Raw genomic sequence first — 19,443 nt, 5'->3', positions numbered from 1 at the left:
TTCATCTGTAGTCTTATCATTCTTCTCCCGGATACCCAAAGAGCATTCAGTCAGCAAAACAAATGCCCTGTTGCAGAGCACAGGGGTTCAAAATTGAAAATTCCCCTAGATTCTCAATGTTCTTCCTAGGTAACAAAGATACCCCACCACCATCACCATTTGCCCTCAATATTCTACTGTTCTTCCTCTCAATGATGTATCTATGGTTAAACTCTTCTCTGAAAAATAATAACTTGCAGATAATAACCAAGTAGGATATAGTTATTTATGTTGTTTCTGTGTTTCTGTCTTCATATATATTATAAACATGTTGAGATCTGAAAGTATATGGCTTTCTGCCTAGATACTCACTGTTTTGTTTATTTTAAAGTGCCTCTTGAAAATCTGTTAGTATCACTTAAATCTTATTGGGGAGAACCAAGAAAAAAAGACACTAAGACATAAATCAGTGTTTGTGTATTAGTGTCTATGTTTATGCACAAATGTTTTTGCCCCTCCTCTGGCATCTTTCTCCTTAGAGACAACCTAGTGACAAGAAGAAACAGGAATCGTAACAGGAAACTAAATTTGAATCATAATTTTAATGAATTCTGTTTTCTACAATGTCAACATCCAAGGGCAACCACATTTGTAGAAAAATGGAAGTGTGGTAGTCACTGTTCATGAGTCTAGCCATAAACCACTGAACAAAAAAAAATCCTGTACCCTGAAACCTTGACATTACAAACTCAATTTAGGAAAAAAAATATTTGAAATAGGTAAGCACATTGGTAGACTATACAGAGAGATCCATAGGTTTTCTCTCTTCTTGGAATTTAGACATAGATTGTTTTTAATAAATTCTTTCCTCCGATAAGAATGAGCAGTTGCCTTCGGTCATAATATTTCTCAGTAGAGAATAGTGAAAGCACAACTACTGCAAAAGAAAAGAAAAAGAAAGAAAAGATACATTATTTCTCTCTTCAAGGGTCACTAATGTAGACATCTGGGACTCACGCCACTGGGATATGTTGAAATGGCAAGACATCAATAGTTTCTTATCTAATTGATGTGACAATGTAAGGTGACAACTTTTAGTTCCACAAAGCAATGCTAACTCACTTACATATCATTTAAGCGTGTTCATTACTGGCTAGATTATTGAATGCAACACTTTAATCACTACATAAGACCAGTGGAATGGGTAGCATTGCAATAAAAAGATTTTAAATACAGAAACTCTTGGTGTATTTTCCTCATTTAAATTCAAAATCTAACACAAATGTAATAATATTTGAAAACATTTCTTTCTTCTCCATGAGTTTAAACTTTATAGAAATGAACTGGTTAATTTGTGTGTACACGTACTTTTTTTCTTCATTGAGAAGTAGGTAAGAATAATCTATAACCACAAATGCTTGATACAGCTGCCTGATAGAAATGGCATCCTAGCAACCCCTTTCATCCTTCAAATGATCTTCTTTGTGGGATTCCATTATCTGCCTCTCAATGGGAAGGCTTCCCAATACTGGCCATCTCTTTGGCCTTATAGTTATGAAATCAAATAAAATAATCCCACTTTACCAGCATTTGGGGGGATCCCATCCAGAGAATTTTCATTCCAATCCCAAAGAAAGGCAATGCCAAAGATTGCTCAACTACTGCACAATGGCACTCACCTCACACACTAGTAAGGTAATGCTCAAAATTCTCCGAGCCAGGCTTCAGCAATATGTGAACCGCAAACTTCCAGATGTTCAAGCTGGATTTAGAAAAGGTAGAGGAACCAGAGATCAGATTGCCAACATCCGCTGGATCACTGAAAAAGCAAGAGAGTTCCAGAAAAACATCTGTTTCTGCTTTATTGACTATGCCAAAGCCTTTGACTGTGTGGATCACAATAAACTGTGGAAAATTCTCATAGAGATGGGAATACCAGACCACCTGACCTGCCTCTTGAGAAATCTGTATGCAGGTCAGGAAGCAACAGTTAGAACTGGACATGGAACAACAGACTGGTTCCAAATAGGAAAAGGGGTACATCAAGGTTGTATATTGTCATCCTGCTTATTTAACTTATATACAAAGTATATCATGAGAAATGCTGGGCTGGATGAAGCACAAGCTGGAATCAAGATTGCTGAGAGAAATATCAATAACCTCAGATATGCAGATGACACCACCCTTATGGCAGAAAGTGAAGAAGAACTAAAGAGCCTCTTGATGAAAATGAAAGAGAGAGTGAAAAAGTTGGCTTAAAGCTCAACATTCAGAAAACGAAGATCATGGCATCTGGTCCCATCACTTCATGGCAAATAGATGGGGAAACAGTAGTTAACAGTAGCTGACTTTATTTTGGGGGGCTCCAAAATCACTTCAGATGGTGACTGCAGACATGAAATTAAAAAATGCTTACTCCTTGGAAGGTAAGTTATGACCAACCTAGACAGCATATTCAAAAGCAGAGACATTACTTTGCCAACAAAGGTCCGTCTAGTCAAGGCTATGGTTTTTCCACTGGTCATGTATGGGTGTGAGAGTTGGACTATAAAGAAAGCTGAATGCCAAAGAATTGATGCTTTTGAACTGTGGTGTTGGAGAAGACTCTTGAGAGTCCCTTGGACTGCAAGGAGATCCACCAAGTCCATCCTAAAGGAGATTAATCCTGAGTGTTTATTGGAAGGACTGATGTTGAAGCTGAAACTGCAATACTTTGGCCACCTTATGCGAAGAGCTGACTCATTGGAAAAGACCCTGATGCTGGGAAAGATTGAGGGCAGGAGAAGGGGATGACAGAGGATGAGATGGCTGGATGACATCACCGACTCAATGGACATGAGTTTGGGTAAACTCTGGGAGTTGGTTATGGACAGGGAGGCCTGGCGTGCTGCTGTCCATGCGGTCGCAAAGAGTTGGATATGACTGAGCAACTGAACTGAACTGAACATCCAGAGAATTCCATTTTACTGTGAACATCTCATTTTGAGAAGAAAAATAAAAACCAAGAATGTTTGCTAAAAAATAATGGCCAGGTGGTAGAAGATTTGGGAACAATCACATATGACTGATTCCTGGTAGAACTGATCAGGTATCTCCCCTGAGGGAGAAAGTCTAAAGAGTCTATGACTGAGGAAGAGGGAGTGAAATTTCTTCTATGATGCTCCAATGGGCACATAGCAGAGACTGGTTAGATGCTAAACAAACCTACATCTTCTCAGGCACACAGCTCAACTATGGGCACACCTCATTTTATTGTGTTTCTCAGGTACTGTATTTTTTCAAATAGAAGGCTTGTGTCAATGCTGTGTCAAACAAGTCTATTGGTGCCATTTTTCCAAGATAATTGACTCACTTCCTGTCTCTATGTCACCTTTTGGCAATTCTCACAATATTTCAAACTTTTTCATTACTATTATATTTGTTATAGTGATTTCTGATCAATGACCTTTGATATTACTCTTGTAATTATTTTGAGGTCCCTTGAACTTCACCCACATAAGACAGTGAACTTAATCTATAAATGTTGCATGCATTCCAACTCCATTGACTGGCCGCACCCCTGGATCTCTCCTTCTTCCCAGGCCTCCCTATTGAGAGACACAATATTGAAATTGGGCCAGTTAATAACCCTACAGTGGTCTAAGTGTTCAAGTGAAAGGAAGAGTTGCACATCTTTCTCTTTAAATCAAAAGGTTAGAAATGACTGAGTTCAGGGAGGAAGCTGTGTGGAAAGCTGAAACAGGCTGAAGGCTAGAGGTTTTGAGGCAAACATAAGCTATGAATACAAAGGAAAAGTTCTGGAAGGAAATTAAAACTGCTACTCCAGTGAACACACCAATAATAAGAAAGTAAAACAGACTTATTGGTGATATGGAGAAAGTTTTAGTGGCTTGGGCAGAAAACAAAATCAGCCAAAACATTCCCTCAAACTGAAGTCCAATCTAGAGCAAGGCCCTAACTCTCTTTAAGTCCATGAAGGCTGAGAGAGGTGACGAAGCTGAAGAAGAAAATTTTCAAGCTGGCAGAGGCTGGTTCACAGCGTTTCAGAAAGAAGCTATCTACATAACAGAAAAGTGCCAGGTGAAGCAGCAAGTGATGTAGAAGCAGCAGCAAGTAGTCCAGATCTAGCTAAGATAATGGATGCAGGTGGCTACACTAAAGAACAGATTTTATTAGAAGATGCCATCTAGGCCTTTCGTAGCTAGAGAGGAGAAATCAATGCCTGGCTACAAAGCTACAAAGGATAAGTTGACTCTCTTGTTAGGGGTTAATACAGCTGGTGACTTTAAGTTGAAGTCAATACTCATTTACCATTCTGCAAATCCTAGGCCTCTTTAGAATTATGCTAAATCTACTCTTTGCTCTATAAATGGAACTACAAAGCCTGGATGACAGCCTATCTGTTGAAAAAGTGATTTACTGAATATTATAAGCCTACTGCTGAGACTCACTGCTCAGGAAAAAAAAAAAAAGACTTCTCTCAAAATATTACTGCTCACTCACAGAGCTCCTTGTCACCCAAGAGCTCTGATGGAGATGTATAACAAGATTAATGTTGTTTTTTTGCCTGCAAATACAACATTCATTCTGCGGCCCATGGATCAAGGAGAAATTTTCATTTCAGGTCTTATTTAAGATAACCTTTTTGTGAGGCCATAACTGCCACAGATAGTGATTCCTTTGATGTATGTGGACAAATTAAATACAAAACCTCCTGGAAAGGATTCACCATTCTAGATGCCAGTAAAAACATTTCATCATTCATGGGAAGAGGTAAAATATCAATATTAACAGGAGTTTGGAAGAAGCTGATCTCAACCTTATGTGATGACTTAGGAGGGTTCAAGACTTCAGTGAAGGAGGTAACTACAGATGTGGTGAAAACATCAAAAGAACTAGAGTTAGAAGTGGACCCTAAAGATGTGACTAAATTTCACAATCTCATGATAGAACTTTAACAGATGAGGAACTGCTTCTTATCAATCAGCAAAGAAACTGGTTCCTTGAGATATAATCTACTACTGGTAGAGATTGTTGAAATTATAACAAAGGATTTAGGATGTTAAATACATTTGGTTGATAAAGCCGCAGCAGGGTTTGAGAGGATTCACACCAAAAGGTGAAATGCTATCAAACAGTATTATATGCTACATAGAAAACTTTTGTGAAGGGAAGTGTCAATCATTGTGAAAACTTTGTTGTCTTATTTTAAAGAATTGGCACAGCCATCTCAACCTTGAGCAACCACCACCCTCATCAATCAGTAGCCATCAACACTGAGGCAAGACCCTCCATCAGCAAAAAGATTATGATTCACTGAAGGCTCAGATGTCGACAAAAAGGTATTTTTTTCATTGGGACTTCTCAGGTGGCAATAGTGGTAAAGAACCTGCCTACAAATGCAGGAGACTTGAGAGACACAGGTTCAATCCCTGGGTCAGGAAGATCCCCTGGGGAAGGAAATGGCAACCCGCTCCAGTATTTGTGCCTGGGAAATCCCAAGAACAGACAAGCCTGGCGGGCTATAGAGTTGGGGTCGTGAAGAGTTGGACATGACTGAAGTGACTTAGCACACACGCATGCATTTTTTAAATTAAGATGTATACATTAGGGGTTGACACAGTTAATAGATAATATAAATAAAACCATAATATGCATTGAGAAACAAAAAATGTATGTGACTCACTTTATTGCAATACTTGCTTTATTGTCATGGTCTGGAACCAAACCCACAATATCTCCTGGGATGCCTGTACACTTCCCAGCTACTACTGCAGTTACACTGGGCAGTGTGATTGACTTCTGATCAGTGCTACGGGACAGAAGGGATACATGTCACTCTCAGGATGGCCCTTAAAATCTCCCACGTGATTCTCCATGGGAATCTCCTGAGAGTGCTTGTGCATTCAGTTCAGTTCAGTTCAGTTCAGTCGCTCAGTTGTGTCTGACTCTTTGTGACCCCATGAATCGCAGCACACCAGGCCTCCCTGTCCATCACCAACTCCCGGAGTTCACCCAAACTCTTGTCCATCGAGTCGGTGATGCCATCCAGCCATCTCATCCTCTGTCGTCCCCTTCTCCTCCTGCCCCCCAATCCCTCCCAGCATCAGAGTTTTTTCCAATGAGTCAACTCTTCACCAGCAGTTAATAGATCTGAGCCTTACTCTAGCTAAATCTCTGATATCCTTATTCCCAAGTCTTCCTTTATGAGATCTTTCTGCTATCTCATCCTTCTCTTACTCTGAGCTCTTACCCATCTCCTAAAACACCTGAATTAATGAAGTTACTGAAGGTCTCTTTTGTAACTTTTGTATGAATACTTTCCCTCCCCAGCCAAACAAGAATTGTTCAAGAGGGGAAAAAATTCCTTTTGTATATGCTCCTGTGCTCCCACCAACATATGTGGTCATGTACTCTACACACAAGAAGTGAAAAGTTTCACACTTAGGCAATTTCTCTTAGCCAACTGAGGCCAACTCATTAAAAAGGAGCATTTCTAGTGATTAGAGACACATTTCTAATCTCCAGGTGTTTGTCCCTTGTATTCCTCAGCCAAAAACTATGTAGAAAAGGAGGCTCTATTTGCTTAGTTTCACATTCATAGAAACATCTGTTCATCTTCTTGAAAGGATAGGGAAATTGCAAAGACCTAACATCCTTGATCCGGAGAAGGCGATGGCATCCCACTCCAGTACTCTTGCCTGGAAAATCTCATGGACAGAAAAGCCTGGTAGGCTACAGTCCATGGGGTAGCGAAGAGTCGGACACAACTGAGCGACCTCACTTTCACTTTTCACTTTCATGCATTGGAGAAGGAAATGGCAACCCACTCCAGTGTTCTTGACTGGAGAATCCCAGGGACAGCGGAGCCTGGTGGGCTGCCATCTATGGGGTCGCACAGAGTCAGACACGACTGAAGTGACTTAGCAGCAGCAGCAGCAGCATCCTTGATCAACAGCAAAAATAAAAATCCAGCCACCTTAGTGCACAGTTTTATGCAAACCCTGATATCCTTTTAAAATAATCTCATGTTTAATTCAACCAAGGCCTCAATGCTTAAATAAGATAAATTGGTCAATTTTTCTCATGTGAAAAAGAAACTTTTTCCCTTCATCTGATTCATTTAATAAGTATACACACATTCAGAGATCCTTTAAAATTTAGATTTTTATGTTCAAATGAGTATTTTCCTTCCAGTCTCCCAAAACAGTCTGAAAATCAATCACTTTTAAAAAATCCTTCCCACCTTTCTCAAATACTTTCCTCTTACTTATATAGATGTTGTTAGCATGGATTTTTCTTTTCTTTTTTTTTTTTTTTTTGGATTTTTCACAAAACATGGATATAGCATGGATTTTTTACTTAACAGCATAAGATGAATATTCCTAAATTTCTGGAGAATGAACCCTTGATATTGACCAGGAATCCCATTACTTACTCAAAACAACTCCCACACACTCTTCACCACAACTACCATATTTCAAGTTCTCTCAACCCACTCCAGTACTCTTGCCTTGAAAATCCCATGGACAAAGGAGCCTGGTAGGCTTCAGTCCATGGGGTCGTGAAGAGTCAGACACGACTGAGAGACTTCACTTTTACTTTTCACTTTCATGCACTGGAGAAGGAAATGGCAACTCATTCCAGTGTTCTTGCCTGGAGAATCCCAGGGACGGGGGAGCCTGGTGGGCTGCCGTCTATGGGGTCGCACAGAGTCAGACATGACAAGTGACTTAGCAGCAGCAGCAGCCCTCCTCAACCTCCCTGTTCCCTCATAGACAAAGTTACTGTGCTGTGCTCTACAGGAAAACAAAAATCCTAAGTGGGGAACTCCTTTATCCTCTTCATACCAAGCATGCAAACACAGGCATCTCTGAAAATCCTTTCCTGCCTACTCCCCTTCTCCCATGATCCTTTTTCTCATCTAAATGGCTGCCACTCCCTATCAATTAAATATTCACCAATGACTTTTAAACATATTCAAGTCTCTCTCATCTCATACAAAAAACCTTTCCCCAAAACTACATATTTTATTTGCTATTCTCTTTCTATAAGACTTGTCTATTTTGATTGAGGCCAGTTTCACAGCCCTAACTCACTCTTCAGCCTGCTCTTATCTTTTTCCATATCCTTCACAAAAAAAATAACTCTTGCTAAGATTACCAATGAATATCATGTCAATAACTCCAAAGGACTTTTTAAAATCCATATTAAAATCCATTTACATTGTTGGTCACTCTATCTTCAGCAAAGTATATCTTCCTTTTGTTTTCATGATGCTAGTGGTTTCACTCCCATCTTTTGTGATACTCTTACATCCTCTGTAAGTTGATCTTCCTTCAAACAACTGTGAAATTAAGTTCTTCAAGGCATGGTTCAAGGCTCTGCTTTCTTATCACTCCTTAGTAATTCCCTAAACAATGGCACCCATGGTCATGATGTCATTACCATTTCCATACTTATAATACACAAAGATATATTTTCAGCCCTGGCCTCTCCTCTAGGCTTCAAAATAATAGGCTTAAATGTCAATTTGTTGTTTCTGCTTATCTCTCTCAAAGCAACCCCAAACCCAACATGTTCAAAATTAAACTTGAAATCTGCCTCCCAAATCGGATCTGCTTGCAGGGTCTCTATCACAGTGAATGCTGCCATCAGTTATCCAACTTCCTTTTCTTCTCCTGTCCCCATATTCAGTCCATCACTGATTTTTACCTCATAACCACTTCTGAAACCCCTCCTCCACACTCCATCTTCACATCATCACTTAATCCACACTCTGTCCTATCTGGCCTTGAAAGCTCTACAGTTTCCTGCTGGTCTTCCCCAAACACACCTTGGCTGTCTGCCAATCCTGTCTGCATTGAGATGAAAAGAGCTGTTTAGATCACTAATCTGACTTTGTCATTCATATATTTTCAGTGACTTTCCTTTGCCTCTAGGAAGGATTTAAAGATACTTTTTAGGACCCAAAGACTTTGCTTGTCTGGCCTCTTACTGTTTCTCAGGCCTCATCTAGAATCTTACTTCCATGGGCTCTTTCCCTCCTCTTCTCCCTTGAGATCACTCTGGCCTTCCCTTCAGTTCCTGGAATTTCAATGACCTGATCTGATGCCAGGGTTTTGCCTCAACCACCCCAACATTTACCCGATTAATGCCTAGGTACTCTTCAGCTCTCCTCTCTAAGGGACCACATCCCTGATAAAAACAAACTCTCCTATTATTCTCTCCAACATCAGGGTCTTTTCCAATGAGTCAGCTATTCACCGACCCTAGTGCTGGCAAAGACTGAAGGCAAAAGGAGAAGAGGATAGCAGAGGATGAGCGGGTTGGATGGCATCACTGATGCAATGGACATGAACTTGGACAAACTCCAGGAGACGGTGAGGGACAGGGAGGCGTGGCATGGTGCAGTCCACGGGCTCGCAAAGAGTCAGACACAACTTAGCAACTTAACAACAACAATTATTCTCTCCAGGAATATCATGTACCTGATTTCATGGTGCATGTTCCAATTTTCTATCACAATGGATGGTTAGCCTCACATTTAATCATTTTTTACAGTATTCCTAATTTCTATCACAATTAAATGGGAGCATCTCCACTATAGGAATCATGTTCATTAATTTTTATCTGCAGGATCCAGCACAGTACCTAAGAGATGGCAGGTACTCAAAAATGTCTATTGAAAGAATAGAAGAAATATTAACCCAGGCTCAAAAATGCTATATTACATAAAGAAAGAACCAATGTGTAGGTTATGGAATTAGATGCATAAGCTCAAATTCTGGCTTACTAATTGTGTGATCATGGAAAAACTAGTTTCACTAATGAGAATGAGATAATACCCAACCTCATAAGGTAAAATTATTTTTATGATCAATTTCAATTAGAGTTTTGCAATTCTAATACCTTAGGGTGCACCTAAGGTATATTCATGGAGATTATTATTTTCAAACAAATAAACAATTTACACTGCTCTGAGACTCTGTACACAAAGACAGAGTATATCATGGTCCTTTCACATAGCTCTACCTGCCAATATCCCTGTCAGGGAACAATGTGACCTACAGCATGAGTGATAGGACTCATGCTCCACAACAAGACAACCAGCAGGACTCCCTGAGACAGCCTGGGATGTTATCAGGTAAGTGACCTTCTCCTGAGGAAGTTAACTGAAACTAACATCCAATCTAGCTTAATCCACTATTTGATTTAACAACCAGCTGCCAAGAGACATTCATACCAATTGCCCTAACAGTCAACTCTCAAAGTTTCCCAGTCTTTTCAATAAATGGTGCTGGGGAAAACTGAAAAGCTATATGTAAAAGAATGAAATTAGAACACTCCATAACACCATACACAAAAATAAACTCAAAATGGACCAAAGACCTAAATGTAAGGCTAGACACTTAAGAGACATAAAACTCTTAGAGGAAAACATGGGCAGAACACTCTTTGACATAAATCACAGCAAGATCTTTTTTGACCCACCTCCTGCAGTAATTAAAATACAAACAAAAATAAACAAATGGGACCTAATTAAACTTAAAAGCCTTTGCCCAGTGAAGGAAACCATAAACAAGATGAAAAGACAACCCTCAGAATCAGAGAAAATATTTGCAAATGAAGCAACTGACAAGGGATTAATCTCCAAAACATACAAACAGCTCATGCAGCTCCATATCAAAAAGACAAGCAGACAATCAAAAAAAAAAAATGGGCGGAAGACCTAAATAGAAATTTCTCCAAAGAAGACATACAGATGCCTCACAAACACATGAGAAGATGCTCAACATCACTAAGTATTAAGTGCAAATCAAAACTACAATTAAGTGTCAGTTCATACCAATCAGAATGGCCATCAATAAAATAAAAAACACTGGAGAGGGTATGGAAAAAAGGGAACCCTTTTGCACTGCTGGTGAGAATGTAAATTGATAAAGCCACTATGGGGAACAGTTTGGAGATTCCTTAAAAAGCAAAAACTAGAACTACCATATGATCCAGCAATCCTACTCTTGGGCATATACCCAGAGAAAAACAATTCAATGCCCTCTTAGAATGCTACTAAATTGTTGAATATTTTAAAACATAGAAGAAGAAATACCATATGACTTAGCAGTCTCATTCCTGGGCATAAAGCCAGGGGAAATCATAATTCAAAAAGATACACGCACCCCAATGTTCATAGCAGCACTATTTGCAAGGACATGTGTGTGCATGTGAACTAAGTAGCTTCAGTTGTGTTCAACTCTTGTGACTCTATGGACTGTAGCCTGCCAGGCTCCTCTGTCCATGGGATTCTCCAGGCAAGAATACTGGAGTGGGTTGCCATGCCCTCCTCCAGGGTATCTTTCAGACTCAGGGATTGAATCCACCTCTCCTACATCTCTTTCATTGGTGGGCAGGTTCTTTACCACTAGTGCCACCTGAAGACATGGAAGCAACCTAAATGTCCATCAATGAGGAATGGATAAAGAGGATGTGGTACATATATACAATGGAATATTACTCAGCCATAAAAAGGAATAAAACTGTGCCATTTGGAGAGTCGTGGATAGATCTAGTGACTGTCATACAGAGTGAAGAAAGTCAGAAAGAGAAAATATCATGGAGCCAACAAGTTCCAGAGAAAGACATACCATGCTAATTCTCCAGCAACACAGGAACATAGCCCTGAGGATTAATATACAGGCAGCCCAAAGTCACACCAAACCCATAGACACGTCAAAACTCACTACTGGACGCTTCATTGCACTCCAGAGAGAAGATATCCAGCTACACCCACCAGAACACTGATACAAGCTTCCCAAATCAGGAAACCTTGACAAGTCACCCATCCAATCCCACCCACAGGCAGCAACCTCCACAATAAAGAGGAACCACAAACTTCCAGCCTACAGAAAGGCCACCCCAAACACAACAATCTAAACAAGATGAAAAGGCAGAGAAATATTCAGCAGGTAAAGGAACATGATAAATGCCCACCAAACCAAACAAAAGAGGAGGAGATAGGGAGTCTACCTAAAAAAGAATTCAGAATAGTGATAGTAAAAATGATCCAAAATCTTGAAAACAAAATGGAGTTACAGATAAATAGTCTGGAGACAAGGATTGAGAAGATGCAAGAAATGTTTAACAAGGGCCTATAAGAAATAAAAGAGTCAATCAATAATAAATAATGCAATAACTGAGATCAAAAACACTCTGGAGAGAATCAACAGTAGAATAACTGAGGCAGAAGATAGGATAAGTGAGGTGGAAGATAGAATGGTGGAAATAAATGAAGCAGAGAGGAAAAAAGAAAAAAGAATTAAAAGAAATGAGGACAACCTCAGAGACCTCTGGGACAATGTCAAACACCTAACATTCGAATCATAGGAGTCCCAGAAGAAGAAGACAAAAAGAAAGACCATGAGAAAATACTTGAGGAGATAATAGTTGAAAGCTTCCCTAAAATGGGGAAGGAAATAGCCACCCAAGTCCAAGAAACCCAAGAGTCTCAAACAGGATAAACCCAAGGCAAAACACCCCAAGACACATATTAATCAAATTAATGAAGATCAAACACAAAGAACAAATAAAAGCAGCAAGAGAAAAACAACAAATAACACACAAGGGGATTCCCATAAGGATAACAGCTGATCTTTCAATAGAAACTCTTCAGGCCAGGAGGGAATGGCAGGACATACTTAAAGTGATGAAAGAGAAAAACCTACAACCCAGATTACTGTACCCAGCAAGGATATCATTCAAATATGAAGGAGAAATCAAAAGCTTTACAGACAAGCAAAAGCTGAGAGAATTCAGCACCACCAAACCAGCTCTTCAACAAATGCTAAAGGATCTTCTCTAGACAGGAAACACAGAAAAGGTTTATAAACTTGAACCCAAAACAACAAAATAAATGGCAATGGGATCATACTTGTCAATAATTACTTTAAATGTAAATGGGTTGAATGCCCCAACCAAAAGACAAAGACTGGCTGAATGGATACAAAAACAAGACCCCTATATATGCTGTCTACAAGAGACCCATCTCAAACCAAGGGACACATACAGACTGAAAGTGAAGGGCTGGAAAAAGATATTTCATGCAAAAGTAGACCAAAAGGAAGCAGGAGTAGCAATACTCATATCAGATAAAATAGACTTTGAAATAAAGGCCATGAAGAGAGACAAGAAAGGACACTACATAATGATCAAAGGGTCAATCCAAGAAGAAGATGTAACAATTATAAATATATATATGCATCCAACATAGGAGCACCCCAATATGTAAGGAAAATGCTAACAAGTATGAAAGGGGAAATGAACAGTAACACAATAATAGTGGGACAGTTTAATACCCCTTTCACACCTATGGATAGATAAACTAAACAGAAAATTAGCAAGGAAATACAAACTTTAAATGACACAATGGACCAGTTAGACCTAATTGATTTCTGTAGGACATTTCACCCCAAAACAATGAATTTACCTTTTTCTCAAGTGCACACGGAACCTTCTCCAGGATAGATCACATCCTGGGCCATAAATCTAGCCTTGGTAAATTAAAAAAAAAAAAAAAAAAAAAAACACTGAAATCATCCCAAGCATCTTTTCTGATCACAGTGCAGTAAGATTAGATGTCAATTACAGGAAAAAACTATTAAAAATTCCAACATATGGAGGCTAAACAACACACTTCTGAATAACCAACAAATCACAGAAAAAGTCAAAATATGCATAGAAATGAATGCAACAACCCAATGCAAAACACAACAACCCAAAACCTATGGGACTCAGTAAAAGCAGTGCTAAGGGGATGGTTCATAGCAATACAAGCTTACCTCAAGAAACAAGAGAAAAGTCAAATAAATAACCTAACTCTACACCTAAAGCAACTAGAAAAGGAAGAAATGAAGAACCCCAGGGTTAGTAGAAGGAAAGAAATCATAAAAATTAGGGCAGAAATAAATGAAAAAGAAACAAAGGAGACCACAGCAAAAATCAATAAAGCTAAAAGCTGGTTTTTTGAGAAGATAAATAAAATAGATAAACCATAGCCAGACTCATCAAGAAAAAAGGGAAAAGAATCAAATCAACAAAATTAGAAATGAAAATGGAGAAATCACTCCAGACAATACAGAAATACAAAGGACCATAAGAGACTACTACCAGCAACTATATCCCAATAATATGGACAACTTGGAAGAAATGGACAAATTCTTAGAAAAGTATAACTTTCCCACACTGAACCAGGAAGAAATAGAAAATTTTAACAGACCCATCACAAGCATGGAAATTGAAACTGTAATCAGAAATCTTCCAGCAAACAAAAGCCCAGGTCCAGATGGCTACACAGCTAAATTATACCAAAAATTTAAAGAAGAGCTAACACCTATCCTACTTAAACTCTTACAGAAAATTGCAGAGGAAGGTAAACTTCCAAACTCATTCTATGAGGCCACCATCACCCTAATACCAAAACCTGACAAAGATGCCACAAAAAAAGAAAATTACAGGCCAATATCACTGATGAACATATATGAAAAAATCCTTAACAAAATTCTAGAAAACAGAATCCAACAGCATCTTAAAGAGATCACACATCATGACCAAGTGGGCTTTATCCCAGGGATGCAAGGATTCTTCAATATTCACAAATCAATCAATGTGATACACCACATTAACAAATTGAAAGATAAAAACCATATGACCATCTCAATAGATGCAGAGAAAGCCTTTGACAAAATTCAACATCCATTTATGATAAAAACCCTCCAGAAAACAGGAATAGAAGGAACATACCTCAACATAATAAAAGCCATATATGATAAACCCACAGCAAACATTGTAAAGCAATTATATTCCAATAAATTTTTAAAAATAGAAAAAAAGGATTATATACTTTCCATGAGTATTCCCAGCACTCAAATTCAACAATTCCAAGTCTTTCCTACTTGATTCCAAAATAAAGTATAAGGATTAGCTATCATTTAAAAACAACTTCAGATTCAAAAACTGCCATTAAAGCAAATCTGCAGGAACAATGACAAGGTATACCCAATTAGCAATGTTGTGATGGTCTCAGGTGGACACCAAAGGGACTCCGCCATACATACACATGTATCCATTCTCCCCCAAACTCCCCTCCAACCAGCCTGCCATAGAGCATTGAACAGAGTTTCATGTTCTATACAGTAGTTCCTTGTTTTGTGTGCGTGTGTGCACGCACAGTCATTCTATAGTGTTTGACTCTTTGCAACCCCATGGACTGCAACCCACCAGGCTCCTCAGTCCATGGAATTTAGCAGTGTGCACATGTCCATCCCAAACTCCCTAACTTCCTTCCCCCTGACAATCATAAGTTGTTTCTCTAAGTCTCTGAGTCTATTTCTTTTTTGTAAAGAATTCATTTGTATCATTTCTTTTTAGATTCCACATATAAGGGATTTGTGTGTTGGGGCCACGTGAATTTTCACCATACTAAAACATGAAATGCAATTCCTATTTGCTTCATCTGCACAAAACTACCCTTTCTCATTACTTCAAAATAGTCTTGGCATGACAATTTCTCAATAAAAATTCTATTGCCCCAGTATTACAGATGTAATCAAGGGTAAATCCATGCTCCCAAGATCAAACTCCCAAGAAACTGGGAACCTGAACATTGTGAGCTGGGGAGAACAGAATCTGTTCTGACAATGCACAGAAATATAAAACGCTCAAGGGTGTAAAGTTTGCCACCAGCCATACTGCCTTCACGCAGTGCGTACTTCCCTTGCCTGATCACATTTCCTTATGATGTTTTCTCTACAGGACAGGCTTTAGGGCCACCATGTTTCTTCCCTCTCACCTCTCACCTCCCCATGTGAAAATGAAGGAACTCAACATTCAGAAGAACAACTTTCTATAAACTAACAACTGATTAAATCATTAAAGCAGAATGTCACAAAACCCAGCCCATTTTACTCATATATCAAAGATGTCAATAGTTAATTCTTTTACTTCACACCTTCCCCAAAAAGGTTTTAGAGTAAAATAACAAAGAGACTTGACTTATATGCCAAGCAAAGAGCCCTGCTCTCTAAAGAGACATGTTAATGCCAGGCTACCTCTCAATACTGGCAGCTGTAATAGTGAAGTTTCAAAGTCCCCAAGGAGCTGGCAACTGCAAAGATCAGCAAAGACAACAATAAAGTTGATGTCTACTGGAAGATCAAAATAATGTACACCAAAAAAAAGTAGAACTAAGTCATTCAACTAAGTACATTCAAATATGATACCTGGAAAATGATACCTAAAGAGACTGCTTAGACTAGAAAACCCACAGAAATGATAGCCCATTGGCCAGAAGAAGCCAGGCAGAATGGTATGGAGGGGAATAAGAAAACTGGATAAGCACAGAGAGGCTCCCCAGGATATAACAGTAACAGTATAACAAAATGTAACTAGGGAGTGAATATTAGACTCTAAACCTTAAAAACAAACATACAAAAAGTCCCAGTCATTTTATTCACACTAAGATTCATTATATCACCTCTACTGTTCCCTAGGCTGATCCTTAGACCATCTAAATCAGACGGGAACTGAACAATGGGTAGACTGCTCAGACTTTAATGACTGGTCAGAAAGATTTATTGGGGACACAAGAAAAGTAATTCTAGGGAAGAAAATAACCACAGCCATCTGTCCATTCATTTAGCTGCAGTTCAAATATACTGCTTCTAAAACCTAAGATTCCACCTGATACATAAGCATCTCTGCAGCTCAAACAGCATGAACTAATGGCTCCTTGAATTTTTGCATGAACAAAGAATACCAGAACCTTTGGGAAATGACTTTTTCAATGGTTAGTATTGTCTTTGATGGGAAGCAGGGAGCAGTGGCTTTTTGCTGGTAACAATCTGTAAGATTTAAGACATGAGTGGGTAAATATGAAAAGAATTGACCTAAGAGAAACTCTACGAAGCACTTACTCTCTTTTTAATTTTTTGAAGTAATTGTAAATTCATAGATATTTATAAGGAACAATTGTAGACAGATGCAGTTGATCCTTTATCCAATTTTTCCCAGTGGTAACAAGTTCACTACCAGAATACTGACACTAATAGTCAAGATACAAAACAGTTCATCACCACAAAGATGTCCCATGTTATTCTTTCATAGCCACAGCTAGCTCTTTCCTACCCTATCTCTCCTTCAGTTCAGTTCAGTTCAGTCGCTCAGTCGTGTCCGACTCTTTGCAACCCCATGAATCGCAGCACGCCAGGCCTCCCTGTCCATCACCAACTCCCGGAGTTCACCCAGACTCACGTCCATCGAGTCAGTGATGCCATCCAGCCATCTCATCCTCTGTTGCCCCCTTCTTCTCCTGCCCCCAATCCCTCCCAGCATCAGAGTCTTTCCCAATGAGTCAACTCTTTGCACGAGGTGGCCAAAATACTGGAGTTTCAGCTTCAGCATCAGTCCTTCCAATGAACACCCAGGACTGATCTCCTTTAGGATGGACTGGTTGGATCTCCTTGCAGTCCAAGAGACTCTCAAGCATCCTCTCCAACACCACAGTTCAAAAGCATCAATTCTTTGGCACTCAGTTTTCTTCGCAGTCCAACTCTCACATCCATACATGACTACTGGAAAAACCATAGCCTTGACTAGACGGATCATTGTTGGCAAAGTAATGTCTCTGCTTTTGAATATGCTATCTAGGTTGGTCGTAACTTTCCTTCCAATTACTCAGCTATTAGAAAGAATGCATTTTAATCAGTCCTAATGAGGTGTATGAAACTGGAGCCTATTATACAGAGTGAACTAAGTCAGAAAGAAAAACACCAATACAGTATATTAACGCATATATATGGAGTTTAGAAAGATGGTAACGATGACCCTATATGCAAGACAGCAAAAGGGATGGGTATTTCTGACCCATTGATAGCTATTTAGGTTACTTTGCCATCAGGTATACACTGTATCTTTATAACTTTTGCTTCTATATTTACATTACAGGCTTGTGTTGGTGCATGTTAAGTCGCTTCAGTCATGTCTGACTCTTTGCGACCCTATGGACTGTAGCCCGCCAGGTTCCTCTGGCCATGGGATTCACCAGGCAAGAATACTGGAGTGGGTTGCCATTCCCTTCTCCAGGGGATCTTCCTGACTCAGGGATTGAACCTGTGTTTCCTGCAACTGCTGCATTGCAGGTGGATTCTTTACCACTTAGTCACTGAGGAAGTCCATTACAGGCTTAAGTCATTTTAAAGTTGTTGAAGCTTAGATTGCATTAACATTAAATCAAAAATGTGTAGCCCAAACAACTGTTTCTTGGATCTTTTCCAGACGTTTCCTAACTCCCAGGGGATCTTGAGAGTTATCATGTCTTCTTTATCCCCTGCTTAGATTCCTACACCAAAAAAAAAAAAAAAAACCGACTAGATAGAATCCACTGAAGCTGAATATATGTATATCTTTGTACCATCTATTTCACTCCCTGGTATATACCCAACAAAAATGCATTCATGTGGCCATAATAAAAGTACATAGTAGCATTATTTGTAATAGTTCTGAACTATAAATAACCCAGATGTCCATCAACAGAAGAATGGATAATGGATACTTAGATTGATATCGTGGAATACTATACAGCAATGAATGGGGTTTCCCAGGTGGCGCTAGTGGTAAAGTACCCACCTGCCAATGCAGGTATAAGAGACACTGTTTCAATTCCTGGGTCAGGAAGATCCCCTGGAGGAAGGCATGGCAACCCACTCCAGTATTCTTGCCTGGAGAATCCCATGGACAGAGGAACCTCATGGGCTACAGTCCATAGGGTCTCAAAGAGTCGGACATGGCTGAAGCGACTTAGCATGCATACAGCAATGAAAAGGAGCAAATTACTGTTACATATAACAATATAAATGAACATCATACATACGATGCTGACTTGTCAATCTTAAGAGAATGTATAATGAATAATTTAATTTATGAAAGTTTGAAAACTGGTCAAACAATATTACCATTGGGGGATAGAAATGGAAGGAAGTTTGAGGTAGATAACTGGGATGTTGGTAATATTCAATTTCTTGATCTGGATGGAAGTTACATGAATGTGATCATTGTATGAAAATTCATACAATGATGTTTAACACATGATTTTCATATTTTTCTAAATTTTTGTCAAACAGAATAATCTATTTAAGTTTGAAAAGAATGAAAGCAAAGATAAAATAATGATTACTATGAGCAGCATAATGAAAGAATTCTTTCTCCAAATGGTCACTAGCCTTGTTGCAAAAGTTCAATCTTGCTGAGTGAGCCTTAGGATTCAGAGTTATGGTTTTAGAAAACAGTTTACCTGGAAGGCTGTCTCACCCAAGTTACCGAGAGCCATAGGCAACTGGACCCTTTTCTGCACAGTGACTGAGTAAAGGGAGCCTGAAGGGACACAATGGGGACTCTGCTGTCACCTGGATAAGT

General features: G+C 39.2%; 1 protein-coding gene across 1 annotated transcript in view; it reads right to left on the bottom strand.

The window, feature by feature from the left end:
- The window catches only part of PDE4D (phosphodiesterase 4D), a 1,572,172-nt gene that overhangs the window by 1,399,608 nt on the left and 153,121 nt on the right, over positions 1-19,443 (bottom strand). The gene's annotated exons all lie outside the window — the stretch shown is intronic.

This window comes from Bos indicus x Bos taurus, chromosome 20 (assembly GCF_003369695.1).
Source record: "Bos indicus x Bos taurus breed Angus x Brahman F1 hybrid chromosome 20, Bos_hybrid_MaternalHap_v2.0, whole genome shotgun sequence".
Taxonomy (NCBI): Eukaryota; Metazoa; Chordata; class Mammalia; order Artiodactyla; family Bovidae; genus Bos; species Bos indicus x Bos taurus.
Note: the sequence above shows the minus strand (reverse complement) of the source record. Positions and strands in the feature narration are given on the sequence as shown.